This window comes from Saimiri boliviensis, chromosome 16 (assembly GCF_048565385.1).
Source record: "Saimiri boliviensis isolate mSaiBol1 chromosome 16, mSaiBol1.pri, whole genome shotgun sequence".
NCBI classification, from domain to species: Eukaryota; Metazoa; Chordata; class Mammalia; order Primates; family Cebidae; genus Saimiri; species Saimiri boliviensis.
The window spans coordinates 54,167,502-54,192,983 of NC_133464.1; the positions used below are offsets into that span (position 1 = coordinate 54,167,502).

The 25,482-nt window shown below is 36.3% G+C and overlaps 1 long non-coding RNA gene across 1 annotated transcript in view; it reads left to right on the forward strand.

Annotated features, from left to right (window-relative positions):
- Positions 1-2,703: 2,703 nt before the first annotated feature.
- The window catches only part of LOC141581604 (uncharacterized), a 141,493-nt gene continuing 118,714 nt past the window's right edge, over positions 2,704-25,482 (forward strand). The window contains exons 1-2 of the long non-coding RNA XR_012514317.1: positions 2,704-2,757; positions 7,000-7,055. This is a non-coding gene — a long non-coding RNA (uncharacterized LOC141581604). The remainder of the gene's footprint in view (positions 2,758-6,999; positions 7,056-25,482) is intronic.

Sequence of the window (25,482 nt, forward strand, 5' to 3'; positions counted from 1 at the left end):
ATACTTTATACCGCTACCAGAGAAGTGAGGACTGATGCCAAAGTGTCCCTCCATTTGCCAAACCATTTCTCTAGCCATTTTGAAATGAGGTTATTTATTCCCAAATTTTTGACTAGTTCATTAGATAGGGCCTGTAAGTTACTGTAAAGCTCTTGTAATATTTCCATCTGGAGCTGTGTTATTTGGAATGAAAGTACAGCATTGGGTCTTAATTATTGTACAAACACAGCCCTTTTCAGCCAACATCATGTCAAGAGCAATCCTGTTTTCCCACGCCATTTGGCTGGCAGACCTTAACTGTTCGAAATTCCCTTAACAGCATCCTTGGTATAGTTAACAAATCGTTGTTGATTATAATAAATATAATTTATCCAGTCTACATTTTTATTTCTTGTCACCCAGCAGAATAGTGTTGATTCAAGTCCAGCAGCTATCTGATCTCTGGCTTTAACTTCATTTGGAACTCATCTTGGGACCCCAATTGCATCTAAGTACATAGGAGAATCAAAAGACCTATATGGGGTTCCTCTTCTATGTTGCCGGTGGGTTTCCTTTATCTTTGGGTGATGAAATGCAGTTTTAAGGGATAGCCAACTGGACTAGAGCACAAGTACCACTCCAGTTATTTGGCAGAGTGTCTAGAAAGAGTCCCCCACAAATACCACCATACATCTGCTTGGGGATGACTGATGGAAGACTGATGGGTTAGCTCTCAAAAAAGCCTTACTTCACTGCATCCTATGAAATTTCCAAGGAATATTGAGTTCTCCTCCCGCTTTGGGAGGCACAAGATGGAGTTTAAATGGCCCTTAGGGGCTGACCTGCAGGTTGTTGGACCTCAGGATATAACAGAGAGAGAGCTTGCATAGTCCATTGTTCCAGGCAGTAGAATCGTGAAAGAGAGCTATCACGCTTTCCAGGTCTGTCTGGTGAGAGGACCACTTCAGTGGGAAGGGGACAATCTGGGCCTCTGGTCTGCCATACACACAAGTGTAGCAGTCACTTTTATTTAGCATGTGGATGAAATATTTACTTCATTCTAACCAGACATTTGTATCTTGATACACTGTCTCAATAGCTAAGATTTGTTTCAGATCATTTATCTGTACTACCAATACCTTGTTTTATCATTAGGTGTGGGAATAATTTGAATAGCTGATGTTTGATCTAAGGCTGAAATGGCTGGGGTTGGAGAAGGGGACGGAGGAAGAGGGAGAAGACATATTTCAAACATACCTACAGAATCTTTCCTGTTTACATTTGCCCTAATGCTGTAAAGGTGATTTATATCAGGCTTGCTATCCATAATTGTAGAAATAGTGACAGGAATGAGGATAGGGTTGCATTGGTGAATTTTGCAATCAGGGAAAGAGGTCCTTGTAGTGAAGTAGAGGTTAGATCTGAGATCCGTACAAATTCCTCCTGCAGAGGTCCAACCTCTCTGTATTGGGTGTTCCATAAGATGTCGTCTCAACTACTGCATAGCTGCCAGTCAGTAGGGGCAAGGAATCGACACCTGGGCTGTAACTTTTCACACTGATGAGGAACTGCCAAATCAGTTAGCGGGCCAGGGCATAAGTATTTCTTTGAGGAAGTTAACTGTCTTTGACTATGTAAGCCTCCACAAGGCATGACTAGGCAAGTATCAAAGGTTATAACTTGAAGGGAATCTGATCTAGTTATACTACTGATAAATTGAGGAGTAGCAAAAGGAAAGAAAGAAAAACAGAAGCAGAAATACATCAAATTTTTCTTAATCTTAATTTGGTAGGGCTTGATCCAGGAACTACTGCCCAGGAACCTGAGGGAGCAGATGCTTTCTTGACCTCAGTATAGTGGGTCTATCCCTTCTCAGCAGTGTGGACTGCAGTCTTGGTGGTCCGCAGCACAAGATAGCATCCTTCCCAAGTTGGCTTAAGCTTCCCTCCTTTCCATCATTGAATGAAGAGATGTTCCCCAGGCTGATGTTGGTGTACTGGAAATTCCAAGATTGGTGCCTGTGCTAAAAGACCTCTGGTTCTAAGAGAGGAGAGGGTGGAAGAGAGACCAAGCATATAATTTATAAGAAACTGATCTTTGGTTTCAAATGTAGAAACATCAGCTGAGGAATGTAAGTAAGGTAGTCCATACAGCATCTCATAAGGAGATAAACCTATGTCTTTCCGGGGAGCCATCCTGATCCTTAATAAGGCAATGGGAAGGCATTTGGTCCATGGTAACCGTTTCTAAAATAAACTTGGTTAAATGATTTTTAAGTGTCTGATTCATTCTTTCTCCTCTCCCTGAGGAGGATGGATGCCAAGGAATATGATATTCCCAATCTATGTCTAATGTCTGGGCCAATTTCTTAATGATATCTTCAGTAAAGTGAGTTCCACTGCCTGAGTCAATGTTACATATTAATCCAAATCTGGGTACAATATGCTCAACTAAGGCCTTTGCTACATTATTAGCAATAGCTTTCAAGAAAGAAATAGCTTCTACCCAATGAGTGAGATGATCAACTATCACCAATAGGTATCTTAATTGGCCTACTGGTGGCATCTCAGTGTAATCCACTTGTACACTTTAGAATGGCCTTAACCCCAGAGCTCTTCCAAACAGAAATAACTTCTTCAGAGCCTGCTTATTTGTTTTCTTGCAGATAAAACAGCCGTCTGTGACCTGCCTGACCAGAGTATAAACTCCAGTACATCCATAGACTCTAAGAACTGCATTACACAAGGCCTGAAGGCCCCAGTGTATTCATTGCTGCAGGTGAGATAAGACTTCTCTCACAAGGGGCATTTTTCTTAGCTCCAATTTCTGTCCCTTTCTCCTTCTCAATAGAAAAGAAAATAGGAATTATTTTAGGAGAAAGAAAGAAGGGAGTTAAATGAAACATTGGATCAGTAGCCACGGCTGCCTTTTTAGCCATCTGGTATGCAAGATTGTTTCCCCAGCTTTCAAATGAAAAATCATGTTGATGTCCAGGGACGTGTACCATAGCTATTTCTTCTGGTAATTGGCGACTGTTCAAGACACAAACATCCAATGGTTCATGAGCAAGTTCTTGGCCTTGGCTGTTCCTTAGACCTCTTTCAGCCGCAGTTTCTTCTAGGATCTCTCCATCTGCTACTGAGTACCCATTATATCATTTCCCGTCAAACATCCATGAGGACCCATCTATGAATAGATGCCATCTGGTCTTATAAGGGGTCTTGGACAAATCTGGTCCAACCTTTGTGTGGTAATCAATTAGGTCCAGATATAAATGTTCTGTCCGTAATGACGGATTTCCAGTTAGGAACCCTGTAAGGTTGAGTGAGCTATCAGTTGTTAGGGTTAAGTCATCTCTTTCTAGCAGAATGGCCTCATACTTTAGAATTCTAGAATTGGTAAGCCATCTTCCTATCTTTTGATTTAAAATAACTTTAACTTGATGAGGTGTACTCACAGTCAAGTACCCACAAAAGGTACTTTTTCTACTTTCTTCTATTAATATGGTGGTAGCTGCCACAGACTGGATACATTGAGGCCACACACTGGCAACCAGATCCAAGACTTGAGACAGAAAGGCAACTAGCTGCCAGCAACCTCCGTGTTCTTGAGTGAGTACCCCCAGGGCTACTCTATTATTTACATTCACAAAAAGATGGAAAGGTTTCTCTAAGGAGGATAAGACCAGGACAGGGGCAGACATTAAATGTGCCTTGAGTTCATTCACTTGATGTATCTCATCAGAGGACCATATAAGTGGGTCTGGTCCTGGTTTAGTTTTTCATATAATAATTTACTTTTTAATGCAAAGGAGTCAATCATAATCTGCAATATCCAATTAGCCCTAAGAATTTTCTGAGCACCTATTTTATTTCAGGTAAGATAAAGACACAATTCCTTCAACTCATTCAGGCCTAATCCTTCTTTTGCCTGTAATAATTAGATGACCTAAATATCTAACTTCTAGTTCAACATATTGAAGCTTTTCCTTTGAAATCCGTAGCTCCTTTGAATGTAGGTAATTTAAAAAGTATATGGAATACTCACTTACGTTTTCTATATCCTCACCAGGTATTAGAATATCATCCATGTACTGAATTAGATGTAACCGTATTAGGATCTCCACATCTCTAATTATTTTATCTAGAGCATGAGTAAAAATATTTGGTGAGTCTACAAATCCTTGGGGAAATACGGTTCATTAGTACTGTCATTTTTGGCCTGTGTGGGGTTCCTCCCATTTGAAGGCAAACAGATCTCAGCTCTTTTCAGCCATAGGGCATGCGCAAAAGGCATCCTTCAAATCTATGACAGTAAACCATTGATGACTATAGGGAAGTTGTTTAAGAATATTATATGGGTTTGGCATGGTTGGATGAGTGGTTTGCACTATTTCATTTATGGCTCTAAGATCCTGCACTAAATGATAGGATTCATCAGGCTTCCTGGCAGGCAAGGTAGGGGTATTATATGGGGACATACAAGGCTCTGAAAACCCATCTCTAATGAGACTTTAAATCACAGGTTTCAATCCTATCTGACCTTCTTCAGGGATTGAATGCTGCTTTCATGTAGCCTTTCCCCTAGGAATCTTTAAATGAATTTTTATTGGGGGAATCTGGAGCTTCCCTTGATTTCCTTCTCTTGACCATACATCAGGGTGAATTTTCCTTTCATCTACACTAGTCAACAAATGTAGAGAGGGAAAGAATGCCCTTGGCCCTACCTGTAGTTTTAGGCCTAACTTCAGCATCAAATCTCTTCTTAGTAAGTTAGTATCTGCTTCAGGGATTAGCAAAAATTGAGTATTAGTTATTCTATATTTATATCTTACCTCTGTGTTTTCTAAAATCTTGGCCTTTAATCCTTCCCCTTCATATTTCTAGAAGAATAAACTAAATTTATAAGGGTCTGGATGCCAGAAGAATGAATGTATTCAGATAGTAAAAGTAGATTGATTCAGAAATGAGAAGACTGATAAAGCAGGGCAGAATGAAAAAATAAACAGGGTCTTAAATGAAAAGGCAGTCAAAAATATTGCTAAACTTGAATATAAGTAGAGTTTTGTAAGGAAATTACTTTTTATATTTTTAAAAGGTTAATTTAATAAATATGTAATAAATGTCCATGCAAATAAGATTTTTAAAAAATGTGCAGGTAAAAACATTCTTTAGAGAGAAAACATTTAGGTATCTCAATATAAATCATAATATTTAACTACAGATGAATCATGACTGAGAGAGAAGTTCTTTGGTCAGACAGTTATTTGAAGGATACTACAGTTTTGTCATGAAGCCTACAGTTTTAGATACAATGATGTTTTTATTTTTTGTTTTGTTTATTTAAAAATATTCTGCTGTCATTTTATTGTTTGCTTTATTGTACTTAGTCTTAATTGTTGTTTTTTTGTAATCAGCAGCCTGATTATTATTATGTATTTCCATTTTGCCGTATTCAAAATCTGAAGCATTTTCATATAGTGTATTCTACTTAGCTTTGATAAAGTTTTAAAGGGACACCAACATTTCTCCCTTACAATTAACACTTTTTCCAATTAGTTCTGCCATATGTAGTCATAGATACATCAAAAATTTTTAATAATAGAATAATAATATTGAAAATGTATTTCACTCTTGACTTTTTCTCCCTAAGATTTGTGTAGAGTGGTTTCTTTCTTTTAAATATATTCCTCTTTCACACTTCACCTTGTTTTGTTTTCCTTTTTCTTATTATATATGTTCTCTTTTATACAAGATATATTTACCTCTGCTATCATGTTTCACTAATTCTCTCTGCATTAATATTCTTATCTTTTTTTACTGCCTTTATATAATTATTACAAATTTTGAAAAATAAAGTAGCTGGTTCCCACATAATAAGTGGCAAGAAGACTGTTCATTGAAGTAAGTGAAACAAAGCCATTCTCCATGTTAGCTTTCCCTTGTGTTTTAGAAATCATGAAACAAATATTTGAAGTACATTTACATCATCTTATTGCTATTGTCACTGTTCTAGACTTTAAACGTTTTAACTTATGACAATAAAACAACATAGCCCAATCCCAAACACAGATTTAGCTTGTAATCACCAATCTAGAGAAATGCTCTGCAGGGGACATATATAACATATGTGCGGCTTACAGTAAATACAGAATCGATGCTGGGCATGTCAGTGGTTTTTGAAACAAACAAAAAATGTCTCAAAGTCATTCTAAATAAAATGTGTTTTTACTGATATAACATCTGGTATGTTTTGAAAGTTTGTCCCCTCCAAAACTCATCTTGAAATGTCATATTTAATATGGGAGATGGAGGTCAGCAGGAGGTGTTTGGATCATGGCACATATTCCTAACGAATAGCATAGTGCCCTCCTAGTGGTAATTTTATGTGAGATTTAGTTATTAAAAAGAACTTCTCTGGTTGCTGAAAGGAATCTCTCTCCTTCTTTCTCTCATGCCCTCTCTTGCCATGTGATGTGCCTGCTCCCCTTTCACATTCCACCACGAGTGAAAGCTTCTGGAGACCTCCACAGAAGCCAAACTGATGTTTTGGCATTGTACTTATACAGCCTGCAGAACTGCAAAACAAATAAACTTATTTTCTTTATAAATTACCCAGCTTTCAGTATTGCTTTATAGCAATGCAAATGGACTAACACAACACTAAGGGTAGTAGAATAAGATACTATGTTGACAGTCAAGGTATATACAAGAGAAATACGGAGCTCAGTCATCTTTGGAAGGAAATTATATGTACCTGGATGCACAAACCTCACATAAGAGGTGTTGGTGGTGGTTTCTGTTTCCCTGGGGGAAAGGATACTGTAAGAATCAATATTCTAATCTCTCTCAGACCCTTCATTTACTCCTACGCAGAGAAGAAGAAAAATTAATTAACATATTACAAGAGTCTGAGAGAAAAAGTCATACTTTTCAGCCTATTTCTTCTTTCCTCTTTCTTGCTTAAGGGATTGTTGACCACAAAAGTTTACATTCCAGTCTTCTTTTTCAAATTTTACAGGAACAGTTCCAAATGAGGAAGTCACAAGTTTGCACATCACATTCTGGCCTCAAGAGGTAAAAATCTTCCTTCTGGGGGCCATATTAACAAGCCCCTTAGCTTAAAGCTATATTCTTGATCTTAATTTTTTTCAGTAATAGCTATTTTTGTCTTCAAATGCTAAAATTGCATGCTATAACTGTAGCAATTACTCAGAGCTCAGCAAGAAACAAAAGGAATATTTTTATTGGATAAAATAAAGCATCATTATTTAAGGTGGGGATATTAAGAGACCGAGAGAGTGGAATTTGGGAACCATAGTAATCTTTTATCAGGGCAAGAAGGTTTGGTAGCATCTTGTTGTGACTGAAGTTGTTCTAATGGAGCAGTTAGTCTGCTGCCATGTAGCTGAGGCCTAAGACTTAGATCAAGGATATTTTGATCCTAGCTTGAGATTGCAGCTTATGGAAATGCCTTTCAGCAAGTTTGTGTGACCCAGCCTTAAACACAGGAAGCTGGGTTTGTCATCCCTAAAGCATGTGTGAGTAACCGGCATACACAGGTTACATTGGGCTTCCTGAGAACCTTAAAACAATAACTTTCTCTGCAAGTGGCAACCATTTCACCATAGGGAAAATAAAATATTTTAAATACTCGGGAGGCTAAGGCAGGAGAATCTCTTGAACCTGAGAGGCAAAGGTTGAGGTGAAACAAGATCATGCCATTGCACTCAGCCTGGGACAATAAGAGCAAAACTCTGTTTCAAAAAAAAAAAAAAGTTATGTAGAGAGCACATTTGAGCATAAAAAGGCAGAACAATTGGTTTTCTGCCTCTAGTGTTTTTTTTTTACAATATTTGCTTTTAAAATGCAAGTAAATACCATACAAATTACAGAGATCATAAGTCTGTTACATTTTTACTTTATTTGTTCCAAGCTTAGACAGATTGCATGTATTTTCTACTTTTTTTAAAATTTAAAAGTCTGTTTAAAATATTCCCCCTCCAGGAATCAGGTTTTCCAGGTATCTATGGAGGACAGAATAAGTTGATAACCTTTGCGATCATAGAATAGAGACAACATTTTAAAAGACTAATTAAGCTAGAGAAAAAGATTGCATGCTTTTCTTTCAAACATGAGTTATATCTTAGAGGAGATGTTACTAAGATACGAAAGGGAAAATGAGATCTTAAAAGCCATTAAAGTGCTATAAAAAGAAAAAGAAAATACCCTCAAATATCACTATTTTAAAGAAAACAGGAAACAAAAGGTTGCTCTCTTAGATATTGCTAGACTAGAAACTAATGGGGGGCTAAGAAACCAACCAGAGGAAGAGGCTCATGGTCTGAGATCTGACTGGATTGACTCTATATAGTCAATCCATAGGGGACTAGGATTCAGAAAATCATGAAACAAGACTTGGACAATTCAGAGAAAGACCAAAGGGGTACAGGTAAGACATTTAAACAGGTATAGCCAATTCAAAAGAATTTAATCAGAAAAGACTTAGAATATCAAAGCTTATCAAAGATTGCTTGATAAGCTCTAAGGTGATACTTTTGTGGTAGGTGAGAATCACAGGACTTGTTATTGTACCTTGAAAAAACATGGCTGAGAAATGTATGAAATTAGGACTCAAGGAAGGCTAAGATAAGATATATACAGATATAAATGATGAGACTATACAGATATAAAATGACAATGATGGATCATTTTATGATGGATAAATGGGCAAATATATCCTGAACATAACTAATTTATAAAAGTGAGAGTACAAACTAATGGTTGGGGGATATTTTTTGACATATTAAAATATATTTTCCGTGTGAGGTTGAGTACTTATTTAATGAATCTAATTTACTAAAATTTACTTTTTAATGTCTTAAAATTCAAATGTTAATACATAACCATTTTATAATATATATAGATTCATATTATTTTGGAAACTGTACACATAATCCACTTATTTAAATATTTTGGGTGATATTTCTATCAATAACTTAGCTTGAAGATGTCCTGATATGTAAGTAAGTATTTCCAAACATTACCCTGCTAAGAACAAATCCATTTTCTTTTGTTTCTGGCTCCAGGTGTACTTTACGATATTCTGTAATTACCTACAATGCTTTTAAATGCCATTGCCATAAAAGGATGGGACCAGCACTCATTAATTGAATAGAAAATAAAATGAAACACTCCAAAATGAAATCCATTGCCAATTTAAAAAACAGATAATTATGCTAATTATCTATAATCATAATTTCTGAACATAGAACATGACTGACCTGATGTAGGAATTTTTGGATAGGGTGAAGTTAAGGTATCAGTATTAAAGAAAGCACAGACTGGTGCTGCTCTGGAAGCCTGTTTCAATGGGTGACACTGGGCTGGTTTATTGGGGCAAGTCCATTCCTGATCCACTCACTTCAGAAATAAAGAACTCCCAATAATTGGTTTGCATGCAAAAGCATGATTGCTGAGAAAAATTTTTATTTTCTGATATTTAAACATTCATAAAACTAATTCTTGTGTCTACTTTTTTCCCATAATGAAAGAGGAAAGCAGTTTTTTCCTAGGACGTGAGTAAATGAGATAATTGGTCTTTTGTTTTTATTATTTTCAAGTAACAGGGTTAAACAGATGATTTTCTTCTTGCATTTGTATTTTAGTGTGTTAGGATTATGAGATGATTAAAAACTTTGCTTTGTAAGCCACACACAGAATAAATGCTGTTCAGGAGGTAATAACAGGAGTATAACTTAATGTCTTATGGAATTTCTGAACTCTGAAGGTTAAACTGTATTAATCATGTACATTAATTAATTAATCTGATACATTTAGTTGCAAGTAAATGTGCATAATTAGTAGCATACAGGAGTTTCAGCTTCTGTTTATAGTAACCATTGCTGAATTATCTTTCTAGTTTATGGAACGATGCTTTATCTGTTTTTTCTCCATGATGTATGCCTTAATAATTTTTCCCATATTCCAATGTCCTACTCTCCTTTTCACTGTGCCAGAATTAAATGTAATTACAATTCCAATAGAAAAAAATGTGATTAGATCAGACACTGGCAAAGAGCAGACAGAAAGATTCCTTGTGCAGATGCAGATATTAAAATGCCTAATTTTGATGGAACATATGAGGGGTGACCAAAGCATGGGATAAAAAAGGACTAGGCCCAGTGAAGTGTGTAGAAACAACACTGGGTCAAAATTAATCAAAATAAAGATGATCTTGAGAACTGATATGAACTAATTTTAGTAATAGTTTAGTGGTTGGCATTTTATTCTTTTTTTTTTTTTTTTGAGATGGAGTTTCGCTCTTGTTACCCAGGCTGGAGTGCAGTGGCGCAATCTCGGCTCACCGCAACCTCCGCCTCCTGGGCTCACGCAATTCGCCTGCCTCAGCCCCCTGAGTAGCTGGGATTACAGGCACGTGCCACCATGCCCAGCAAATATTTTGTTTTTTTAGTAGAGACAGGGTTTCACTATGTTGACCGGGATGGTCTCGATCTCTTGACCTCGTGATCCACCCGCCTCGACCTCCCAAAGTGCTGGGATTACAGGCGTGAACCACCATACCTGGGATTACAGGCTTGAGCCACCGCGCCCGGTCATGGTTGGCATTTTAAAAGTAAAAAAATAAAATATTTTAAAACGTGTCTTTCAGTTTTGTCCATGATGAATCTTTGTGATCTGAAATTCTTATTTTAAGAAAATTATGAAATGTTTGTGTTTGGCTTTTTGAGTTTGAAGCGTATTACTTACCCTGTGTATTAATCAGCATTCTCTAAAGGGATGGAACTAATTGGATAGATGAATATATGAAGGGGAATATATTAGGAGAATTGACTCACATGATCCCAAGGTGAAGTTCCACAGTAGGCTGACTGCAAGCTGAGGAGTCAGGAAGCAGTCAGAGTACTAAAACCTAAAAAATAGGCAAGCCAACAGTGCAGTCTTCAGTCTGTGGCTGAAGGCCCTAGAGCCCCTGGCGAATCACTTGTGTAAGACCAGAAGCCTAGGAACTTGGGAGTCTGTTGGTGGAGCACAGTAAGCATCCAGCACTGAAGGAAGATAGAAAACTGAAGAAGACTCAGCCAGTCTAGTTCTTCCATGTTCCTCTGCCTGCTTTTATCCTAGCTTTGTTGGGAGTGATTAGATGGTGCCTACACAGATTGAGGGTGGGTCTGCGTCTCCTAGTCCACTGACTCAAATATTAATCTCCTTTGGTTATATCCTTACAGACACACTCAGAAACAATACTTTGCATCCTTCAGTCCAACCAAGTTGACAGTCACCATTAACCATCACAATGCAGTATCTTTAAAAAAGTCAAAACAAAGAGTATAGTGGTAGTTGCCAATGGCCAGGTTTAGGAGAAATAGGGAGATGTTGTTTATCAAATAATATAAAATGTAAGTTATAAGATGAATATGTTCGGACAGTCCAATGTATAGCATGGGGATTATAGTTAATAATACTGTATTATTATATACAGCCATGCACCACATAAAGACATTTCAGGTAACATCAAATTGTATATATGTTGGTGACTCCATAAACTACAAAGCCGTAAAAAAGAATAAAATCGTTTTTGGCAGCAACATGGAAAGTGCTGGAGGCCATTATCCTAAGCAAATTAATGTAGGAAACAAAAACCAAATACTGCAGGTTCTCACGTATCAGTAGGAGCTAAACATTAAGTTCATCTGAATACAAAGAATAAAGCAAACATTGAACATACTTGAGGGTGGAGCGGGCAAGGGGAATCAAGATTGGAAAACTACTTATGGAGTATTATACTGCTAACAAAATTATCTGTACACCAAACTCCGATTATGTATAATTTACCCGATTATGTATAATTTACAAACCTGCACATGTACCCCTTGAACCAAAAAATAAAAGTTGGAAAGAAAATTAAAAAATAAAAGATTATAGTGCACTTGGAAAATTCCTGTTGCCTAAGGACGTGGAAGTTATCATAATATCACAGGGCAAAGTATTACTCATATGTTTGTGGTAATGTTGGTGTTAACAAACCTACTGCATTGCCAGTTGTATAAATGTATAGCACATATGATTATTTACATGCATAATACTTTATGATGATAATAAATGGCTATGTCACTGGTTTATATATTTACCATAATATACTTTTAATTACCATTATTTTAGGATATACTATATCTGCTTATAAGATAAAAAGCTTACTGTAAAACAATATGCCCTGTTTTGTTGACAGCAGCTTCATACATGTCATATTTACCAAGTATCTTGGCTGCAACATTTTCTCTTGTGCTTAATTTAATCTAGTGTTGTTTTGTTCATCATGGCCCCTAATCATAAAAAATCTTCTGTTAATGTTGCCAGTACAAGTCCAACTCAAGTGATTAACCTGAAAACAAAATTAAAAGTGACTAAGGACTATAAAAATGAAAAATCAATTATGGTTATTACTCACCAGTCAGACATGTACTATTCAACCATAGCAATGATTTTGAAGAACAAGAATCAAGTGATGAAAGATGTTAAAGAATCTGCTTTATTGAAGGTAAGGAGACACAAAAATTTAATAAAGCCTTATCTCAGATATAGAGAAACTTCTAATGACCTAGATTGAAAACCAGACACATAAACACATCTCTCTCAGTTTCATGATGATCAGGGCAAAAGCAAAAAAGTTTGTTTGTAATGTTTAAAGGAAAGGCTGAACGTACTTCACTATAGAGTTGAGTTTACTGCTAGCTCTGGGTGGTATAAATGATTCAATAATTGTGAGCCTTTAGATAACTTGAAAGCAAGTGGTAATCCTGCAAGTGCTAATGTGAAGGCAACTGAAGAAATTTTTAAAACTCTAGGTAATCGATGGTAGATGGAAATCACTTGCCAAAGCAAATCTTCAATATGGATATAACATTTCTATTCTGGAAACAGATACCTAAAAGGACTTTCATCCATAAGAATGCCAAGTCTATGCAAGGTTTCCAGTCTCTTAAGGACAGGATAACAGTCTTGTTTGCGGGCAATGTTGCTGAATAAAAATTGAAACCTTTTGTGAGCAGTGGCAGTGAGAACCCTATGCTGTTCAAGCATATCAGTAAGCACATAATGCCATGGTACTACAGGAACAATAAGCAGTCATGGATGGCCCAGCTCCTCTTTCAAGATGCCCTCTTAAATTGCTATCCCAGCAAAATAGAGAAGTGCTGTTTAGAGAATAACGTTATCTTTGAAAATTTTGCTTATTGTTTATATTTATGCATATCATCCTTGTATTAGTGATTATCATCCTAATATTAAAGTGGTGTTTCTGTCTCCAAATTCCACTTCTTTGATACAACCAATGGAATCACAGTTACAGCAGTTTTTAGTCCTACTAGGGAAGAATAAGCTTTGCCCATGCTATTGCTGCAACTGAAGAAGACACTGAGAAGACTTTAATGCAATTCTGGAAGGACTATAACATCTATGACTGCGTTAAGAACTTTTCTTGGGCCTGAGAATGTCACAAAGAAGTGTATGTATAGCAGTTGGAAGAAGACATAGAAGAGGTTCACCTATAACCACAAAGGATTTTCCAAGGATAAGGTGGTTGCAAAAGTCAAGGCTGTGATTGAGAAGGCAAACAACTTTGCCTGAGTATGAATAAAGATGACATTGAGGAGCTCCTAGAGGTGATTCCTGAGAAATTGACTAATGTGGAGTTTTTGGAACAGGAAGAGAATTATAGAGCTGAAGAAGAGGCTAGAGAAAGTAAACTACAAGAGAGGGAAAATAAAAACCCCTCAAGTAAATTCACAGTGAAAGTTCAACAGATTTCAACAAGCTCTTCAAAATGTTTAAAACCATAAACCACAATGCTGCATGGTTTTTATTGGTATGCAGAGGTAAATCATGGTATATTATCTGCTTACAAGCAGATATATGATGAAGAAAAGAAATAAACCAAGCAAACCACCACGGACATATTTCATAAAAGAGTGATAGCTCCTCAACAAGAGCCTTAGGCAGGCCCTTCAGCAGACATTCAAGAAGAAGGCATTGTTATCATAGGAGATGACAGCTCCACATGTGTTAGTGCCCCTATAGACCTACCAGTGGTAAAAGATGTGGAGGTAGAAGCCAGTGATATTGCTGAGGCTGACCCTGTGTAGGCCTAGGCTAATGTGTGTATGTCTTAGTTTTTAACAAAATGTTTAAAACGAAAAAAGTTTTAAAAATAGAAAAAATAGAATAAGTATATAAAGAAAATATTTTTGTATATGTGTACAATGTGTGTGTTTTAAGCTAAGAGTTATTACAAAAGAGTCAAAAAGTTAACAAAAGTAAAAAGAGTATAGTAAGCTAAGATTAATTTATGATTGAAGGAAGAACTAAAGAACTTTAAAAAAAATACATATAGTGTAGCCTAGGTTTACAGTCTTCATAAAGCCTACAATATTGTCCAGTAATTTCCTAGACCCTTAAGTTCACCCTCTGACTAACCCAGAGCAACTTCGAGTCTTACAAGCTCCATTCATGATAAATACACACATACCTTTTAAATCTTATTATTATTATTATTATTATTTTACATTTTATGCCATATTTTTACTAAACCTCTTCTGTTTAGATATTTAGAAACACAAATACCATTTTGTTACAATTGCCTATAGTACTCAGTACAATCACATGCTATACCTGTTTATAGTCTAGGAGCAATAGACTATGTCTTATCGTGTAGGTGTGTAGTAAGCTATTCCATCATGGTTTGTGTAATTACATGCTGTGATGGTCCCATCAGTATAAAATTGCCTAAGGATGCATTCTTTCTCAGAATTTATCCCCATTGCTAAATAATGTATGACTACACTTTAAATATGCTAGGAGAGTAGACCTTAGATATTCTCATTTTTTAGAAAACACATGTGAGGCGATGGGTGTGTTAACTATATTATGAGAATCATTTCACAATGTATACTTATGTGAGGTCATTACATTGTATACTTTAAATTTGTAGGTATTTTTTGTCAATGATACCTCAATAAAGCTAAAAAAGTCTAAACCTATTTGAACATTCATTCAACCAATATTCTTTAAATCCTTATAACCTAGGAGATAGTTGGGTTTTAGGAATACAGAGAGAGAAAAGATACTTTATATGGTTTGGGTATGTGTCCCAATCCAAATCTCATGTCAAATTGTGATCCCCATTTTTGGAGGAGTGGCCTAGTGAGAGAGGACTGGATTGTGGAGGTAGATTTCCTCCTTTCTATTCTTGTCATAGTGAGTGAGTTCTCATGAGATCTGGTTATTTGAAAGCACTTCTCTCTTCTCTCTTCCTCATGTTTCAGCAAAGTAGGATGTGGATTGCTTCCCCTTGCCTTCTGCTATAATTGTAAATATCCTGAGTCATCCCTAGCCATGATTCCTGTATAGCCTACAGTACTGTGAGCCAGTTAAACCTCTTTTCTTCATAAATTATCCAGTCTCAGGTAGTTTTTTATAGTAATGAGAAACTGGATTAATACAGAAAATTGATAGTGGGAAGTGGGGAATTGCTATAAAGATACCTGAAAATGTGGATGCAGCTTTGAAACTGTTTAATAGACAGAGGTTGGAATAGTTTGCATTGCCCAGAAGAAGACATAAAGATGAGGAAAAGTTTGAAACTTCCTAGAGACTTGCTGAAAGGTTGTGACCAAAATGCTCATGGTACTTAGACAGTGAGGTCCAGGCTGAGGTGTTCTCAGATGGTGATGAAGAACTTACTAGGGATTGGAGCAAAGATCACTTTTGTTATGTGTTAACAAAGAGGTTAGAGGCATTCTGCCCTTAGAGATCTACGGAACTTTGAACTTGAGAGAGATGATTTAGGGTATTTGGCAGAAGAAATTTCTAAGCAGCAAAGCATTCAAGACACAATCTGGCCGCATCTAACATCGTAAGCTTATCTGTGTGAGTAAAGAGATGATCTGAAACTGAAACTTATATTTAAAGGGAAAGAATAGCATAAAAGTTTAAAAAAAATTGTAGCCTGGTCATGTGGTTAAAAAAATAAAATTCAATTTTCTGGGTAGGAATTCAAGCTGGCTGCATAAATTTGTATAAGTAAATAGGAGATCCAAATGTTAATAGCCAAGACAATTGGGAAAATGCATTGAAGGATTTGAGAAACCTTCACAGTAGTCTCTCCCATCATCACAGGCCTGGAGGTCTATGAGGGAAAAATGGTTTCATGGGCCAGGCCAAGTGTCCTGCTGCCCTGTGCTACCCCAGGACATATCCAGCATCTCAGCTGCTCCTACTCCAGGCATGGCTAAAACATCCCCAGATATGTCTCAAGCTGTTGCTCCAGGGGGTGCAAGATGTAAACCTTGGCTGCTTCCATGTGGTGTTAAGCCTGCAAGTGCACCAAGGGCAAAAGTTGAGGTTTGGGAGCCTCTGCCTAGATTTCAGAATATGTATGAAAACATCTAGATGTCCAGGCATAAGTCTGCTGCAGTTGTAGAGCTCTCATGGAGAACCTCTAATAGCACAGTGCAAAGGGATAATGTGGTGTTGGAGCCCCTACACTGAGTCCCTACTGGGGCACTGCCTAGTGGAGCTGTGAGAGGAGGGCCACAATTCTCCAGACCCCAGAATAGCTTGAACCACGAGCCTGGAAAAGCAGCAAGCACTCAATGCCAGTCTGTGAAAGTAGCCATGAGGCATGTGTCCTGACGAGTCACAGGGGAAGAGCGGTCCAAGACCTTGGGAGCTCACCCTTTGCAAAGTGTGGCTTGGATATAAGATATGGAGTCACAAAAGATTATTTGGAGCTTTAAGATGTAATGACTGCCCTGCTTGGTTTTGGAATTGCATGGGGCCTATAACCTCTTTGTTTTGGTCAATTTCTCACTCTTGTATCATTGCCTATACCCTCATTGCCTATTGGAAATAATTAACTTCCAGTTTTTTGTGTTTTTTTTTAATAGGCTCATAGGCAGAAGGGATTTGCCTTGTCTTTTATGAGACCCTATATTTGGACTTTTTAGTTAATACTGGAATGAGTTAATACTTTGGGGACTATTGGGAATGTATGATTATATTTTCAAATATGAGAAGGGCATGATATTTGGGAGGAGCCAGGGACAGAATGGTATAGTTTGGATTTGTGTCCTTACCCAAATTTTGTGTTAAATTGTGGTCCCTAATTTTGGATGAGTGGCCGGTATGAGGTGATTAAATTACGGGGGCAGATTTCCCCCTTGCTGTTCTCATTATAACAAGTGAGTTCTCATGAGATCTGGTTAGTTAAAAGTGTGTAGAATTTCCCCCTTTTCTCTATCTCTCCATCTCTAGCTATGTAGGACATGCCTGCTTCCCCTTCGCCTTCTTCCATGGCTGTATGTTTTCTGGGGCTTCCTCAGCCATGCTTTCTTTGCATCCTGTGGAACTAGGAGTCAATTAAACCTCTTTTCTTCATAAATTACCCAGTTTCAGATAGCTTTTTACAGCAACGTGAAAATGGACCAATACAAGACTAGTCAAGGGATTTACTATATTTTCAGAAGAAAACACTAATTGAAGAAATCAAAATCATCAATTCTAATGAGTGCTAAAATTCATCTATGTCCAATGTATAATGGAAACACAGAATAGGAATTCTTAATCCAGGCTATGGGTGGCTTTTGTAGACAACATTTTTGTTTGTTTGTTTGTTTATATGTGTATGTGTGTCTATGTTTACCAGTGGAGATGACTACAGAGTTTGAAATTATAGTGGTTAGCTAGCAGAAGCAAGCATGAAGAAAACAGATGATGGAAGAAAGGCATGGAAATAAAGAAAAGCAATGATTTGAAGTTTAAAAAAGTGGAATCCCCAATATTTGAGAAGTCTTTGCTGTCATGATTCTTTAAACATTTTATATTCAATTTTAACTTATCAAGGTTTTTTCAAAAGTTATAGTTATGCTTCAATGATAACAGTATTATTTTTTAAAAGTGCCAGGAGATGGGTCAGTTAGAAGGAATATTTTAGTAAACCTTAATCAAATTAGTATTTCTGAAGCATGTATAAGTGTAGTTGAGAGTTTAGAATTCATGTGCAACGTTCCTCAATATTTTTGTATTGATTATTCAAATTTATAATAATGTTCTTCCACATGCTTAAAGCAAACAACAGGATTATCTTTCCAAAATTTTAGCTGACAGACACATGCCAGCAAAAATATGGTTTAGTTGATACAACACTGCCTACTAGAATCAGGTTTGTTTATTAAAGCACAAAAACACTAATGCCTGAGGAAGCAAATAATTGAATAATTAAGGATACATATTTACCACTGATATCTAAATGACTGAAGCTCATCCCCTAGATAATTAGAAAACAGGATGATCAAGAAGAGGAAACATAAGGAAAAAGTATGAAAGTATGTGTATATATATTTTTGAGATGGAGTCTTACTCTGTCAACTAGGCTGATGGGGCAATGGTGTGACCTCAGCTTACTGCAACCTCTGCTTCCTGGGTTCAAGGGATTGTCCTGCATCAGTCTCCTGAGTAGCTGGGATTACAGGCATGTACCACCATGTCCAGGTAATTTTTGTGTTTTTAGGAAAGATGGTGTTTCACCATGTTGGTCAGGTTGGTATCAAACTCCTGACCTCAGGTGTTCCACCCACCTCCGCCTAACACAGTGCTGGTATTACAGGTGTGAGTGAGCCACTGTGCCAAGCCGAGAATTGAGAGGATTTAAAGCAAAAATTTCCAAAGTCTGTACAGAAGGCAGAAAAAAAAAAATCCAGCTTGTGAACATGAAGCCCAGCTAGTGACTTAATTACATTGTATTTAATGATGTTTTCACTTATCTGTAATACCTGATAACTAAAACCGTTATTCTAGGGTCTGATGGTGATAAGCAGATGACATATGGACACAGTAGTTACAGAGTAAAGAAGTTGGGTCATTGCTGAGCTTGAGGTTAATTACTCTAGAGAAATTTAGGGAATAAATAAAAATGGTATCCTGAGACACTGGTGAATGATAAGAATTGTTTATTAACAGTACAAAACTACCTTAAAAAGTACCTATTATTGCAAAGTTATTGTCCCTTTTAGGGTGGATGAAAGTTGGAATAAGGGGAGTCAATGTCAAGAAAATAAAGAAAAATGTCTCTTCTCTTACTTTCAAAATTTAATGCTTTTGGTAGAAACATTAAAAAATGAATATTATGAAATAAAAATGAGGGACACAATTAGGAAGAAATACAAATACGATTGGAAAGTAGAGAACAAAAACACCTGAAATACAGCGAATCTTAGAATTGTTACCCAGCTAGAAACTTGAAAATAAAGCATAATAAAAAAGGATAAAGAAAAAACTAAAGTCTTATTCCACTGCTATGGTAGAAGATATACAAGACAGGTTTCTTTTCCTGTCCAGGCTGAAAACATGAAAATTTCAGAAGCATCAAAAGGTGTACTTTTGGATAGTGCCACTTCTTTTAGTACATACAGGTTCTTACTAGGACTCTAAGAGTGCAGGTTTGAAAAAAAAATATCAATACAAACTTTAGTTCAGGAATCTATCAGGTCACTGTCTGGCAGAGGCATAAGAAGAAGAGAAAAATAATTTGGTAGGCAGATCTCACAAAATAAAGAAATTCCAGGTCAGGAAGCTGTGCTGTGCCTTAGGCTAAATCAGCTTTAGAGTTTTTTTCTAGGATAAAAACCTTGTTTAGAAAAATGCCTCTTTCAGATGAGAATTAACCTGCTCACACACACACACAAAAAAAGATATCATTTACAATGCCCTATACTCTACTGAATAGCAGTATGCCAAGTACAAGATAAGCAAATAGAGAAATAAAAATTAAAGATCTTCAAATATGCATGTGCTTCTAGAAACCAAGAGAGCCTCTGGGCAGATGTTGAGAGAAAAAGGACCAGCATTGCAAATTTCTTTTTTTATATATTACAAATATGAATTGTATATATTTGATGGGAAACAGTGTGATTTATTGACATGTTATACTGTATAATTATAAAATTAAGCTAATAAGCATATCTATCACCTTACATACTTATTATTTTTGTGGTAAGAACATTTAAAATTTATACTTTTAGCAGTTATGGAATATAATTTCTAAATATCTAAACTAAGAAATATTTTAAGTTTTATCCTGTTAGAAAAGGCATGATACAGTTGAGTGAATTTTTTCCAAGGAAATGGGCGATTCAGTGTCACAAATGCTTTTTACAAGTGAGATCTGTGACATCATTTAAATTGGTAAATTGCTGACTTTTCTCATACTCCTAAGTTATCAATGAATTACAAAGATTAATATTTATTCTTTTTTCACATTTTAGATTATCATCTTTCCAATAGATAACACTAAACCTCTTCTGAGAAACAAAGATGGCTACAACAGCTGGTGAATTTTTTTTTTAATTCAATAGTTTGTGGAAATGAGATGGATTCAGTGATATTCTCAAGCTCTTCATTTATTCCTTCACTTTTTGTAAGAGAAGAATACATGAGATTTCAGGCGTTTCAGATATTTCTAGAAATGGCTGAGGTAGCTTTTATATTCCTGATTGATTAAAATATTCGGCCTTAGCCATTTAAGAAAGTTGCCCAGTTCTTCATCACTAGGCTCCACACACTTCAAGACTGACAACAGATTGGACACCTGAGGGGTATAGATACAAGACACTGAAAACCTGGGGAATATTGCAGATATTTTCCCCTTTGGTGGCTCAATAAAAGGAGACATTGTTTATAATTGCCAACACATACTGCTAATGATAATTTCAAAAATAACTAAACTGTGCTCAGATTTATTTTGTTTCTTTATCGTCCCTATCTAGGGTAGGGCACTCACTGCCCTCTGTCACTCTTATCTTTCATGACTTTCTCTTCTTCTATCTTTGCCTTTCTTAGTTCCTTAATTTATTTTAAATCGGTTTGGTCAGAATCTCGTATTCATTGGATAATATTTTACAAATGGAATATTGTTCCTGTATTGAAAGTTATGCATAAAGTTTATACATTCTTTTTGCTTTCTGACAATTCAAGTAAATCTTTCTACAAATCTGTCTCATTACACAAGTTATTTCATGTATGTAAGTGGCTTTGTAAATATTCAGTATTATCCTTAAATCTATGACAACTTACAGAATAAGGAGGCATTATTAGCTTTCCTTCAACTCCTAATGTCATTACAATAGGTATTAAGTTTTGTTTCTTTCTTCAACATTTATTCTTCCTCAGTTTCCACCTCTACTCAATCTCAAATTTCTTTTTGATCATGTTAGTGTCTCTTTTTGAAAGTTTCACTACCAGGTCCATGAGTCCATGAGTTAAGCAAGGGTACTAAAGCCGAATAGTGAATTCTGTGGAGCAGGATTCTGAATCACAGACTGTTTTCTGTCTTTTACTAGAAATAATCCTGTAAGCATATAAACTTCAGAATTCTTGCCAGTCATCTTTTAGTAAAGAATGTAGCCTGGGTTGAGAATTTTCAAAGGTTATGGCAAAGCAGAGAGCACCAAAAACTTGGTTCCCTTCCTAGGCAACTGAGGGAATGTGTTCTCTTTCCGGGTCCACAAGGGGTTGTAGTTGTAAGAGCAGGAATTTCCCAGCACCATGCCCCTCTCCCATCTCTCTCCATCCAGGAGATTTAATGGTTTATGTTTGAATTTCGTAGGGCACGGGAAGAAACTAAGCGTCAATCACTCCAGTGGAAGTTCTAAGGAAATCCTTTTATTGGCCTGGTATCTAAGAGAAGGTGGGGGTTCCTCTCAGGTTAAAAGCCCACTTCTTGGCCTTGCATGGTAGGTAGCTCACGCCTGAAATCCCATCATTTTGGGAGGCCTAGGCAGGCAGATCACAAGGTCAAGAGATCGAGACCATCCTGGCCAATGTGGTGAAATCCCGTCTTTATTGAAAATACAAAAATTAGCCAGGCATGGTGGCACATGCCTGTGGTCCCAGCTACTTGGGAGGCTGAGGCAGATGAATCGGTTCAACTCAGGAGGCAGAGGTTGCAATGAGCCAAGATTGCACCACTGCACTCCAGCCTGGCGATAGAGCAAGACTCTGTCTCAAAAAAAAAAAAAAAAAAAAAAAAAAAAAAAAAAAAAGTCCCCTTTGGAATCCTTGTTTGGATCCCCTTCCATGAACACTCCCTTCATGGAAGCCATCTTTCTCTCTCCTGGATTTTCCCTCTGGAGTCCCCTTCCACAAACACCCTCTTCGTGGAAGCCTGTCTTCCCCTCCTAAACTCCATCTCTCTCTCTATTCTCTTTCACTCAGTGTGGAAGCTGCTTTCCTCTCCTGGATTCCATTATTCTGGATTCTCTCACTCAGTGTGAGAGTCAGCTGTTCCTTTCTCTCCCCTTCTCCTGTTTCTCTCTCTCTTTAAATAAATCACTTTCTACAAACACTTTTGAGTCCAGCATTTACTGTGCACTGCACCGTGGTCCCCTCTCTCATTCTTGAGAAGGCAGGAGGCCAAGAACCTGGAGGAACGTCCTCTCAGGGGAGCTAAGAGCACCCTGAACCCCAGTATTACACAACTGCATGGACAGATTTTGTCTAATATAACTAACTATTAGAGAACTCCAGAGTCTTTAAAATACAGAGTTCTTTTTATCTTTACTTGCATTTTGACTTTATATTTTTTTTTATTTTTTTTCCTTTATCCTTTGTGAAATATTATTGAATGCTTTATTTTAGGAATAGTTCTTTTTAGAATCATTTTTTCTTTGTTATACTTGCTTAGTTTTCCTATTTATCTTTTATTCAATTAAATCAGAACTACTGAAATTCTAAACAATAATAATCATACCAATGACGATTTTTCAAAGAAGGATCCACAAAGTGATTTCATATGTCTGTAAGTGTCATTGGATTTACTAATATAGATACTTATCTCTAGGTTTGGGTTATAAAAAAATCCATTTATATGTTGTATTATTTTGAAATAGGAATAGTAAGCAAAGGGAGCTATAGAAAATTAGCAGAAGAATGACTTTACTGCTTTTTCTTAATGGTTTTCAAATCCTTTTATAAAATATATGACAGATAGAAATACAGATCTAGAAGTAGATCTAAATTGATCTTTCCTTTCTTGCTTTCCTTCTATTGTTTTTTCTGTGCATATTGATGGAGTATATTTTGTATTAAAGGATATGGTCTTTTAAATTAAGACATATTTGCAATAGCAAACTGTAGAACCTTGGTCAGGAAAAAATCCCTACCACATGCAAGACTCTATGGTTTGCTATGAAATATCTCTTTTACCAACAGCTGACATATATGTAAAACTTTCCAACCACTGGCTGAAAGTTACCCTTGAATAGGAGAATGTGTTTTTATTTTCTACGTAATTATAAGGGTGGGTAATTTTATTTTATTCTAAGTTAGTCTGATCACAGAAATCCAGTAGAATTATCAGTGTTGTTTTTTTTTTACCACATCGTCCAATGGTACCAAATTTTGAAATTAAAATCAGCTTTAGCTCCCAAGCACTATAAAATTAGCTTGCCACAGTGTCATGGATGCTAACAAAAGACACAAGACCCTTGCCTTAAAGCAAAGTAACTTATATCTGATAGAAGTTCAGTAACCAGAATTGGCCTTTTTGCCAGGATATTTTGGCAACACGAATAGGAAAAAGTTATGCCCACATCAACCCTGGTGTACATTATAGGAGAGAGACCCTAAGCACAAGAAACCATCTCTTTTATAACAGACAGCAAGTAGCAAGTATGCCTTTGACTTGAAGAGAGAGATTATCTGTCATCTCTCATTTTCCTGAACAGTAGATAAACCTGTTTTTTCCCCTCATGAGAGACACCTTGTTCATCTACAAAAGCTGTTCACTATACAAACATACATTAAAATACAGTTTACAACAAAGTCAGTCTGTATCTCTACCCACATAGACAGAGAGAAAAGTGGAAGACTCACAGAAATCAGGCAATATAGGCAAGTTGTCCAGTTCTTTCTCTTGGCCTCATCTCTTGAGTTTCATTATGCTACTAAACTGCTTTATCTGGAAGCAGGTATGTGAATCAATCATAACTCTTTACACTTAAGTGTCATGTCAACAGTCTGGAAGAATTCACTGAACATTCATTGTATATTACCTTATTCAAGTCACCAAATATTGAAACAGTCTCTAATAAACGAGAATGGAAAGGAGAAACAATTTTAGACATGAGAAACCACACTAAAATCATCTTCAGAAGTAACTGTCTACTTTAATGTAAAAACATATTGAAAACTAAAATTCTCACTTTGCACAAATATGTTCTTATGTATAATAGGGAACTGCTTTCCTTTGATTTTCTAGTAGCCTCTCAATTGCTTATGCATTCAACAATAGCCATGGTATAGCTAAAGCTCCATTTTCTCCCAAACAGATATCATTTTTTTAAACTTACATTTGCATTAAATACTCAATTTTAATTTTCTCCTTGAAATTTTTTTGTCATAATTCAACATGAATCACTTGACTGTTTTGACTATATTACTCTGGCACAAGGAAGTATTCCACTTGATTATGGTAGTATTAATCATTTGTTTAAAAGTACTTTCATTCAATAAAAATAAACTTTGTTTTTTTATGCTCATTTAACCACTTACTATTAATAAATTATTGCTATGATATTCCTGCATAATTCATATGCTTAAGTATACATATTCTTTCCAAAGTTGAAGTCATTCTGTAGCAGATGGCCAAAATCTGTCTTCAACAGCTGTCATATGGTTCTTTCTTTCTCTCCAGGTGCATTTATTTGACTGCCTTCACCTGTGAGTTCTGAAAATCCCATTGGGTTGAATTAAACAAGTATAACAGATATCATAAGAAAAACCAAACTAGAAAAGCATGTGCATTAACAAGGTTGCTAGACTGTTTTCTGTTTTGAAATACTTTCTGGACTATGTTATAATATTTATGTTATCATAGCCACACCAATACTCTGCATTACCATTACTGTTAATTTTTGACAACTTGTTAGGTAAAATAAGTTTAGCTTTCATTAGCCTGTCTAAATAATTTATACCAAGAAACACTCACTGCTCCAAACACATAGCAGTGACAGAAAAAATATAAAAAGGAGCCAAAAAGACATAGTTGAGCTTAATACAAGATGATATACATACATATATGTGAAAATAGAAAAATTAATAAAATTACAAAATGTTGACAGGGACTGATCTCTAGTTGATAAATAGGCAGTGGCACTAGACAATATAACTCCTCTAGTGGCAAAGGAGATGACAGTGTACACTTAAGATTAGAAAAGAAAAGGCAGCAGTAAATTTCCTATTGTGATGAAAGACTTCCAAAAGAAAAGGTTAACAAGATACTGATTTGGATTAAGGCTTTATCAAAAGCTATGGACAGAAAGAGATGGGAAAGAAAGACAACCAGAACTCCAGTATCCAAGCCAAGCTATGTAATCTCCATGGGCTGAATGTACAATATCACCACTGTGCCTGCAATGTAGTAACTTATAAA